This window comes from Euleptes europaea, chromosome 10 (assembly GCF_029931775.1).
Source record: "Euleptes europaea isolate rEulEur1 chromosome 10, rEulEur1.hap1, whole genome shotgun sequence".
NCBI lineage: Eukaryota > Metazoa > Chordata > Lepidosauria > Squamata > Sphaerodactylidae > Euleptes > Euleptes europaea.
Window position 1 is genome coordinate 9,859,218 of NC_079321.1, and position 11,940 is coordinate 9,871,157.

Sequence of the window (11,940 nt, forward strand, 5' to 3'; positions counted from 1 at the left end):
GTGTTTAAATGCACCAAAAATCGAGATGTGTAGCCTGAACTGAGAATTCAGATGTCTTTTTATGGTCCCGATTGGCTCTAGCCTAAGGGCTGAGCTTTGGAACTATCAAGACATGCACCAATGAAGAGTTTGAGGATCCAGCTGCCAAAATGTAGGCTATGAATAGATTCTGGCAAACTCAGTGAGCCCATACAGCTGTGGGTTCGAGCACTGCAAGCCAAATTTTTTTGAAATTTGACCAATTACAGGGACATTTTGTGGCCATATGAAATGGATATTAGAAGAAGAAGAGTTGGTTTTTATATGCCGACTTTCTCTACCACTCAAGGGAGACTCAAACTGGCTTACAATCGCCTTCCCTTCCCCTCCCCACAACAGACCCACAGTGAGGTAGGCGAGGCTGAGAGAGTGTGACTAGCCCAAGCTCACCCAGCTGGCTTCGTGTGTAGGAGTGGGGAAACAAATCCAGTTCACCAGATTAGCCTCCGCCACTCCTGTGGAGGAGTGGGGAATCAAACCCAGTTCTCCAGATCAGACTCCAGGGCTCCAAACCACCGCTCTTAACCATTACACCACGCTGGCTGTCAGCATGGTGAGGGCATATTAGAGCATATTCAACCCATCGTCTTATGATTCTATCTCTAAAATAGCCTTATTTGAATAACAAACACTTAAAAAAAAACTCCATTGATTTTGTTGAAAAGTTCACACACTAAAAAAAGTTGCTTCAGGGCCCCTCCAGGATTAGGGGCCCTGAAGTTTAAGCTGCCTTAGTTTCATAGTAGATCTGCCACTGCCCCTCCATTAGGGTTGCCAACCTCCAGGTAGTAGCTGGAGATCTGCTATTTCAACTGAACTCCAGCCGATAGAGATCAGTTCACCTGGAGAAAAGGGTCCCTTTGGCAACTGGACTCTATGGCATTGAAGCCCCTCCCTGAACCCCGCCCTCCTCAGGCTCCGCCCCAAAAACTTCCTGATGGCGAAGAAGGACCTGGCAACCTTACCCTCCGTACACCTTTTGCCTCTCCTGCAACAGCAGAGAAATATTTCCCAAATAGCCTTCACTCCCTTTCAAGGCAGACTTGCTTCCTTCGAACTTACTTTGGCCTCGGATTACCTGCACAGTTTTTCTCCCTAATGTCTTCACTATCGATAAATCAAACGGTTGCTGGCTGGTAGCCAACCATGCATTTCCCCCCCCCCCAACAGAACAGCATTTCTGTTGGTGAAAAGGGGTGGTGGGGGTGATTTCTGCCACTGTCCCCTCTTTTGGGGCACCTCGAATGTGCAGCCCCTGAAGGACTGATGACCCCCGGGACAAAATTTAAGGGGGGGGGGAGCTCAGTGGGCTGCAACAGGAGGGAGAAGAGGAAAAGCCCCTCCCTGCAAAGTCCACAGATGGTTGGCAACGTGCCAATATCTTTGAATATCTCCTTCAGTTTGCATATCTGTCGCAGTCTCTACCTCCTGTTTACATATTCTGTCCATCTGGTAACACCTCGATCAAAGTCCCCGGCTTCAAGGAACTCAGATAATTCTTCTATTTCTGTCACATTTTATTTCCCTTGTTTCTTATTCTTTTGCTGTCTTTAATCAGAATCCCCAGGGGTCTCTCAGACTGAAATTCATCGACTCTACTATGCGAAGTCTTTCCCCCTACACTGATTATTCCAACGAAGCTTGGCTAGGTGAGAACTTGTATTTTTTTTTTTAAGTATTGCACCCCGAGATTCAAACGCAAATTGCATATGTTAATACCGGCTTTTTTTTTCCAGCCATGGAAAGGGTATTTCACTTCAGGAGACTGCATGGGGTTTTGTAGCCACCTTATGAAAGAACGTTCGTTATACTGCATCTATAATGAGAAAATTATTCTCGATTGCCCAGGGGAACGGTTGTGATTAGACTATTTGCCTTTTGCTTCCTCTCCTAAATTAACTCCCCCCCCAAAAAAAAAAATCCTGGAATGCAGTCAGAAAACGGTCTAGTAAATTCTCCCAGGGACCAGGATGTAGGGTGTGGAGGGGGGTAGCAAAGATATTTTTTTGTGTTAAATCAGTCCATGGCCCGCTTTTACGCGGTAATACGATGCCAAGTTTGGATGGGTGTCAGAGGAGGAAGCTTTCCCGGGGCGTGTGCAGTTAGCAAAGCCGGGTTCTTCGCCTGCCCGGCTTTAATCGTACCCGTCCTGGCAGAGGCCTCAAACCCTTTCCTGGCGAGCTGAGACGAGGCGTCAGATGTCTGTCTCTTCAAGTGAACTGTGTTTCGTGGGGGGCCGGGGGGGGGATCGCAGGCGGTCTCGTCCCCCATCTTAATCCTTTTGAACTTTCCAGGCCCGAACGAGGCTAAGCTGCTGAAATACAATCTGTCCCCTTTCGTCGAATGTTTGTCATGCCCCTGCCTCCCCAAAATACAAAACGATATGTCATTCCAGCCTCTGTGGGGGCAAGTTACCCCAAATGGTAATTTATTCATTCGGGTAAGGTAAATTTAAAGGTCCCCCATGCAAGCACCGGGTCATTCCTGACCCATGGGGTGACATCACATCCCAACGTTTTCTAGGCAGACTTTGTTTACGGGATGGTTTGCCAGTGCCTTCCCCAGTCGTCTCCCCTTTACCCCCAGCAAGCTGGGTACTCATTTGACCCACCTCGGAAGGATGGAAGGCCGAGTCGACCTTGAGCCGGCTACCTGAAACCAACTTCCGTAGGAATCGAACTCAGGTCATTAGCAGAGCTTGGACTGCAGCACTGCAGCTTACCACTCTGAGCCACGGGGCTCCTCTTATCTCACTACAGATGCTAATTTTCTGCCCCCAAGCATTTCCCCTCTGCTCTAATCAAACTGATTATAATGTGCATTGTACCTCTGCATCACTAGTTCCTTCTTTGCAACACACAACCTCTGGCTTGGATATATGGACTCAGATCTTCGCTTCGACTCCTATCTGATAAAGTGAACTTTGACTCTCAAATGCTTAAACCCTGAGAATCTTGTTGGGTTCGAAGGTGCCCAGAAAGGCTTCTGGTTGGCAACTGGAAAACTGATTGATTGCACAGATTAAAATAACATTGTTTCAGCAGTAGCTGCCACCACAGTGTTGGTTTTATTTTCCTTCATTCCTCTTTCCCCCATGTATTTTTTTAAAATTAAGGTCTCTTTTCCTCTGCACTTGGGCTTCCTCTGTTTGAGTGGCTCTGCTAGGGTTGCCAACCTCCAGGCAGTGGCTGGAGATCTCCTACTATTACACCTGATCTCCAGCCAATAGAGATCAGTTCTCCTAGAGAAAATGGCTGCTTTGGCAACTGGACTCGATGGCATTGAAGACCCTCCCCAGTCCAAACCCCGCCCTCCTCAGGCTCTGCCCCCAAAACTTCCAGTATTTTCCAACCCAGAGCTGGCAACCCTAGAGAGGACAGGGACCTGCAACAATAATTTTGTGGCTGGCTCCACTTCCTAGTACCACCATTTTGTGGTTGAGTCCACAGGTTCAAAAAGTTGGGGACCCCTGCCCTAAACCGTAGTTTACTCGCTGGTAACTTGTAAGTGAAACACTTGTATGTACAAGTGTTTGTACATGTAAAATACCGAGGGGGGGGGTTGTTTTGTGTACAACTGCAAAAATGGTAGGGTTGCCAACCTCCAGGTATTAGCTGGAGATCTCCTGCTATTTCAACTGATCTCCAGCTGATAGAGATCAGTTCCCCTGGAGAAAATGGCCGCTTGGGCAACTGGACTCTATGGCATTGAAGTCCCTCCCCTCCCCAAACCCCACCCTCCTCAGGCTCCACCCCAAAAACATCTCACCAGTGGTAAAGAGGGACCTGGCAACCTTAAAAAATGGCCCTTGAATCGTCGAGCCCTTGAGCTGAACCGTTCTGACCCCCTATGACAGGAGTACATTTAAAGCTGACCCCACGTTAGAGCCTTAAGTCTGTGATTTCTTTTCCAACTAACTGGAAGGTTGTGTGATTCTTAGCTACTGGTCAGGCTGGTTCGCGTCTGCCAAAAAGCTTTCAGGGAATTTCCTCACCATGTAACAAATTTTATGAGTCATATGAAAAACTGGGAAACGCTTCAAGCAGCTGCCTCGAGTTGACGTGAAGATTTTTACAACACCTCCGTGCCCCATCGCTGATGGAAGCCAGCAGAATGGGTTATTGTAACATTCGATGGTCTCGCTCCAAAGACGCTTTCCCTGCTACAAAATAGCTGCAAAACATCTGCAGTGCCAGCCAATACAGGTATCCATCACTACAGGCACAATGTGCAAAAAGGGGAAAAAACCGTCCACGCCTTTTCTGTCTGAATCACTGGATTAAGTTGGATGTTGTGGTGTTGCTGGTTATTAACAACAGGTACAGACTGAGGGCCACAACCCTCGACTCTGAGCATACTAAAACATTGCCAGAGTAGGCCTGGAAGTCGCTGTTATTGGACTCATGATGGTTCATAGAATCATAGGGTTGGAAGGGACCACTAGGGTCATCTAGTCCAACCCCCTGCACAACACAGGAAATTCGCAACTACCGCCCCACACACACACACCCAGTGACCCCTAGTCCCCTACTCCATGCCCAGAAGATGGCCAAGGTGCCCTTGTGGGACTACACAGAGCCAGCATGGTGTAGTGGTTAAAGAGTCAGACTAGGATCTGGGAAACTCAGGTTCAAATCTCCTCTGTGCCATGGAAGCTTGCTAGGGCCAGCCACACAACTTACCCCACTGGATTGCCATGAGGATGAAACTGAGGAGAGGAGAATGATGTAAACTGCTTTGAGTCTTCATTGGAGGGAAAGGTGGGATAGAAGTAAACAAGTAAATAAGTACATAAATACTCCTTCTCAGGACAGGTGGCGGTGAGTCAAGATCCAGGCTTGGAGTCCAGAAGGCACTAAGATTACTTAAAAGTTTCACTTGATTCAAGGGGCCCATGGGTACCATGGCACTCACTAGCACATAGAATCCCTGATCTTTGCCCTTCTTACGGAAGGACACCAAAATTATGTTTTCCTTCCGTGGCTATCCCACCAGATGAGATTCATTGTGCTATAGTTGTTGGCATATCCGACTAGGAGAGAATGAACCAGGTTCAAATCCTCAGTCTGTCGTGGAAGTTCACTGGGTGATCTTGGGTTGGTTGCATTCTCTCAGCCTGATCTGCCTCACAGGGTTGTTGGGATAATAAAATGGAGGAGAGGAGAATGATATTGTGAATCACTTTGGGTCTCCGTTGGGAGAAAAGCAGGGTAAATCTGTCCATCCGTCCATCCATCCATCCAAACAGGGAGAGTGGACAGGGAGAAGCTTTCCTCCCTCTCTCATCATACTAGAACATGGGGTCATCTGCTGAAGCTGGAGGGTGAGAGATTCAAAACACATATAAAAGGAACTACTTCTTCACACAACCCTTAGTTAAATGGTGGAACTCCCTGCCCCAGGATGTGGTGATGGCTGCCAACTTGGAAGGCTTTAAGAGGGGAGCGGACACGTTCATGGAGGAGAGGGCTATTTATCCCTACTAGTCAAAATGGGTACTAGTCATGATGCTTACCTGTTCTCTCCAGGATCAGAGGAGCATGCCTATTATATTAAGTGCTGTGGAACACAGGCAGGATGGTGCTGCTGCAGTCGTCTGGTTTGTGGGCTTCCTAGAGGCACCTGGTTGGCCACTGTGGGAAACAGACTGCTGGACTTCATGGACCTTGGTCTGATCCAGTATGACCTTTCTTATGTTCTCATGACAGACAGATGTCAACATATTTGGATAGAATGTATGCATTAAACAATCAAATGTGATAGACCCAAATCACACTGTTGATTCCTGGACCGTATGTAGGGTTGCCAGGCCACAGCCAGCAACCGCCCAGGAAAAGGGGTGGGGCCTGGTGCACTGGAATAGCACACGAATACTCACATCACGTCCGGTAAAAACCGGAAGTGACAGATGTTCAAAATGTTCGAGCGTATGCCGTGTCACTTCCAGTTTTTACCAGACGTGAAGTAAGCACACCAGCGCAATGTTGACACACCAGTCCCCCCCATTCCCCCTAACTGTATGAGGGACCTTAATTGTACACACATGCATTAAATTTTATACATGTCTACTTACTGAGTTCCAACATTGCGCTGCTTGTGGGTGTCCTTAAGGACAAGCATGCAGAGAGGATGACAGGGAGAAACCATCCTGATCTAGGGTTGCCAACCTCCAGGTGGTGGCTGGAGATCTGCCACAATTACAACTGATCTCCAGGTGACAGGGAGCAGTTCCCCTGGGGAAAACGGTCGCTTTGTCAATTGGACTGACTGACTCTACGGCACTGAAGTCCTTCCCCTCTCCAAACCCTGCCCTCCTCAGGCTCCACCCCAAAATCTCCAGGTATTTCCCAACCTGGAGCTGGCAAACCTATCCGGTTTCATGAAGGATGAAGCCCCTGTTTCATAAAGGATGAAGATCAGGGAGATTAGGATTGCCAAACACAGCCTAGCAACCAGTGGAGATGGGGGGTGGGGACATGGGGGGTGGTAGGGTGGCCAGGTCCCTCTTCACCACCAGCGGGAGGTTTTAGGGTGGAGCCTAAGGAGGGCAGGGCTTGGGGAGCGGAGGGACTTCAATGCCTTAGAGTCCACTTGCCAAAGCAGCCATTTTCTCCAGGTGAACTGATCTCTATTGGCTGGAGATCAGATGTAATAGCAGGAGCTCTCCAGCTAGTACCTGGAGGTTGGCAACTCTAAGGGATGCTGTCAGGCGGTGGTGGATGGCCTCCTCTCCAGGAATCACTAAAAATTATAGTGTTTCCAGCAATCCCTAAAGAGGACTGCCGTCCCTGCTGGGGTTTTCCTGGAAGTGATGTCACACAATTGCTCAAAGGTGATTCTTTTTTAGCTTAATTTTCTCCCGCTGGCTGCAGCAGCGGGAAATAGGAGCCAGGCAACCCTGGGGAGAACCTATCATCCCCTCTGTTCTGGTCTGTTTAACGTTGCTGTAAGGAAATGCTCTGTAGTCACAGGCAAAGAGAAACAACAGTAGTGGTGGAGGCTACTAAAATGTGTGTGAGAGAGATCAATATTGGAATTAACAGGAGAAATAGACAGCAGCTCTTCTCTCTAAAGAATTTATGGTACCATCTAATCCTGCTTTGTGTATTTCTTGCAATTTCAGACATTAGCTGGCTCGAGGGGGAGGGGGAACCAACCCAGAACCTGGGATATCATTTTCATGCTGTCTGTACACTCCATGAGGTTTTTGGCTAGACTCTGGACTATACATGCCAACACATTGTGTGAAATCTGTTATTGCAACAATCCTGGCTCAGCAGAAATCAGGAAGTACTAAAACTTTCAAAACAACACCTCTTCCAACGGACCGTCCAGTGTCATTTTGCAGACTGAAAAAGCTCGGAAGAATGTCGGCACTTATTTATGGGTATAAACTCTACATCCGATGGGCCCGCTCTTCCACATTTTTGGAGCACTGATAAAAAAGAGTGGTTTTTGAGCGAGCGACTGGACGGGTCACGCTGCAGAAGGAACGCTTGGCGGCGGAGGGAGGAAATTACATTTATGAATGGGATCTTTGCTTCCACAAAAGCCATGGCTTACTGCTATGACAGAAGCCACCAGATGGTGCAAGAAGGCATACAAATGCTGCTCTCACTCGGGTGAACACATGTTTTCTTTTCGAAGAAAATGTTGGATTGTAGCCCGTCCTTCCCCAGCAAAGGGAAATAGGAACGAGAGACCTGTCTTAACGGCACTAACTGGAGTTGAAGATTTAATCACTATCTGCGGCCGCTTCGGTACAAGAAAGTATTGTGCTTAGGGTTGCCAGGTCCCTCTTCGCCATCGGCAGGAAGTTTTTGGGGTGGAGCCTGAGGAGGGCGGGATTTGGGGAGGGGAGGGACTTCAATGCCATAGAGTCCAATGGCCAAAGTGGCCATTTTCTCCAGGGGAACTGATCTCTATCACCTGGAGATCAGTTGTAATAGCAAAAGATCTCCAGCTATTACCTGGATGTTACAATAACGGATACACCTGTGCCGTGTTTAACTGCGTTAAAGAAAATGGCGGCACGAGGGCTCAAATACAAAACCACACTGGAACTGAACAAAAATCATGTATTATGCTGAACAGCATTACCTCATGCAAGAACAATACAAAAAAGAAACATGCTCAGCACAGGCATTCAAAATAAACATTCAATGTAACATAAACCAAGAAAGCAAGGACGCAGACGGGGCAAAATGCTCCCAAGGTTCTCAGTTGCAATCAAAAGTGAACGGGAAAAACCCGTTATCAAGGTCCAAGTCTCAAGTCCTATAAGTCCGTAGTAACAAAAGAAGGAAACAGAGGAGAACGTGTGGCTAGTCGTTGGTGCACGTTTCAAAGGCTTTCTTCAGCTCCAAGATTATAAGGCAACTGTGGCTTTTAAACCAAATTGATGTAGCCAGTTGTCCCGAAGACCGTCAGCTGCGAAGTAAAGGATTAAATGAATAATATTCACACAATATATGCATACATCATCATAAGCATAGGTGTAGAAATTGAGCTTACCCAAGAGCAATCATCTAGTAGCACATTGTCTTAAAGTTTGCGGTGAAAATGAGGGTAGGGTGGGGCTTAAATCGAGAAGACGACTTGACATACAAAGGCATTTAAGGGAACATGACATGGAAAAATTAAGCAAGGGAACCAGCAACGTCATGATATAGCCAATCACACAAAACATGATAGATCGAACTCGTTATTCAAGCCCTTAGGAATAAGGGTTTGGAAGGCATAGATTAAGCGGGATTCTTGTTGTAATAATATTTTCTTAGCATCCTGTGTGCAATAAGGTTTGGATTTGAACTGCCAGAGAACAAAAAATAATAAATCCGTGTCAGAATGGTGTGCCTGGATATAATGTTGTACGAGGGGGGCCTCGAGGTTCCGTGCCCTGATCCGTGCCCTGTGCTCACCGATCCTGAGTCTGATAGGGCGAGATGAGCAGCCAACATACATCAAACGGCACGGGCAGAGGACCGCGTACACAGTCATGGGTGTGCCGCAATTGCTGAACTGGCGTAGGGTGTAAGAAAATTTGGAGGCGGTGGAATGAACCTCTTTGATGGGTAAGCTGTAGGGGCACATGGAACAATGCCCGCATTTGTGATGACCCGTAATTGAAGGTGTTTCCTTAGTTTGGAGCACGTCTGTTTTAATGAGCATGTCGCGAATGGAGGCGGTCTTCCTCATGCCCAATAATGGTGGCTGATTACAGTCAGGGATATTGTGAAGTAAATGCCAATGGCGCAACAGGATCTTTTTTATATCATAGGTTAGATGTGAGAATTGGAATGAGGCTACTACCCTAGAGTGATGCGTTCCGGAGGAAGAGACAGAAGTGTCTTTAGTAAGCAGTTGCCTGCGAGATTTTTGCAAGGTCTTATCAAAAGACCGTTGAACGATTGTGGGAGGGTAGCCTCTTCTGTGAAACCTTGATGTTAATGCCTCTGCAGCAGCAACAAAATCCTGTTCTCTAGAGGAGTTCCTTTTGATGCGCAGGAACTGACTGAAGGGTAAATTGGAGCGCAAGTGTAGGGGATGGAACGAAGAGAAATGAAGATTGGAACCAAAATCAGTGGGTTTGGTATACGGTTTGACAGCTAATGTGTTGTTGTGGAGTCTAAAGATAGTGACATCCAGAAAGGCAATCTCTTGAATGTTGGTATTGCCTGAAAAGGTTAAAGATTTATGTAAAGAATTCAGCCAAGAAGAGAATTCTTGGTACCCTTCCAAGCTGTACAGTATAGCACAGATGTCATCAATATACCGTTTGTACCAAGACACGTGATTGGAAAACATAGAAGAAGAAAACAAGTGAGTTTTTTCAAAATGGGCCATGAAAATGTTGGCAATCGAGGGGGCGCAGGCTGCCCCCATGGAAACCCCACTGATTTGAAGAAAAAATGTGTCTTGATAACGAAAAAAATTGTTCTCAAAAAGAATATCGAGCAAACTCATAAGAAAATGGGTGGGAGGAGATAGTTCTGATCTGGAGTCAAATAGATCTTCAATGATGCGGCGGACCTCATCCAGCGGGATATTGGTGTAGAGCGCAGCGACATCAAAGGTGGTAAGGGTAGCCTGTGCAGGAATAGAAAGTCCTTCTACCTCTCGAATAAGGTGCCGAGTATCAGAGAGGAAGGAAGGAGTATCGGTGGCATAAATCTGGAGAAATGAGTCTAGGTATTTAGAAATGGGTTCTAGGAGAGATCCAACCAGACTGATAATGGGTCTTCCAGGTGGTTGAGATAACGATTTGTGGATCTTGGGGAGCGTGTAAAAGATGGGGACATGAGGATATTCAATTACCAGAAAATCAGCAGTATGCTTATCAATGTAGTTGAGTGCAGACGCTTCAAAAACGGTGGTCCTGATAATGTTGTAGACACGTTTGGTGGGATCCCCAGGAAGTTTTTTGTAGTATGTAGTGTTGTTGAGTTGTCTCCAATTCTCCCGATCATAGTCATCAAAATTTTGAATAACCAAGCTGCCGCCCTTATCAGCTGGCCGAAAAATGAGAGAAGAATCTAGGGCTAAGTCCTGAATAATGTCAAGTTGGGATGCAGATATATTTCTTCAACAATCGATCGGACTCTTCAGCGGAACGGAGTGGCTCTAGTGCCTCGAGCCTGGGCTCTTATGGCTCGTCTTATTCGTTAAGATCCGGTCGCATGGATTTTCCCAGGGACCCCAGACCCCGCGGACGCCAGAAATTAAAAACTTAGTTTTTAATCTATCTTCCAGGATTCTTACATCGGCTGAACAGGAGGTACTTGAATTGGGTATGGGATTTGTACCTACCCCCCGATACTCCCGTTTTCAGAGTAGAGTGGATTTGTTTAAATTTTTTAGGATATTAAAGTTGAAAGAACAATTTGGCACCTCGACTTCTTTGCCTAAACCCAAAGGGGTCTTTAAACCCAAATCCACTTATATCCCTAAAAATTGCAGTCATTTCCTCTCCACCTTTCAATCCCTGGTGCTCCGCGACTTACAAAAATTGGAAAGCCACAAAGCTAATCACTGTCCCACAAGAAATATATCTGCATCCCAACTTGACATTATTCAGGACTTAGCCCTAGATTCTTCTCTCATTTTTCGGCCAGCTGATAAGGGCGGCAGCTTGGTTATTCAAAATTTTGATGACTATGATCGGGAGAATTGGAGACAACTCAACAACACTACATACTACAAAAAACTTCCTGGGGATCCCACCAAACGTGTCTACAACATTATCAGGACCACCGTTTTTGAAGCGTCTGCACTCAACTACATTGATAAGCATACTGCTGATTTTCTGGTAATTGAATATCCTCGTGTCCCCATCTTTTACACGCTCCCCAAGATCCACAAATCGTTATCTCAACCACCTGGAAGACCCATTATCAGTCTGGTTGGATCTCTCCTAGAACCCATTTCTAAATACCTAGACTCATTTCTCCAGATTTATGCCACCGATACTCCTTCCTTCCTCTCTGATACTCGGCACCTTATTCGAGAGGTAGAAGGACTTTCTATTCCTGCACAGGCTACCCTTACCACCTTTGATGTCGCTGCGCTCTACACCAATATCCCGCTGGATGAGGTCCGCCGCATCATTGAAGATCTATTTGACTCCAGATCAGAACTATCTCCTCCCACCCATTTTCTTATGAGTTTGCTCGATATTCTTTTTGAGAACAATTTTTTTCGTTATCAAGACACATTTTTTCTTCAAATCAGTGGGGTTTCCATGGGGGCAGCCTGCGCCCCCTCGATTGCCAACATTTTCATGGCCCATTTTGAAAAAACTCACTTGTTTTCTTCTTCTATGTTTTCCAATCACGTGTCTTGGTACAAACGGTATATTGATGACATCTGTGCTATACTGTACAGCTTGGAAGGGTACCAAGA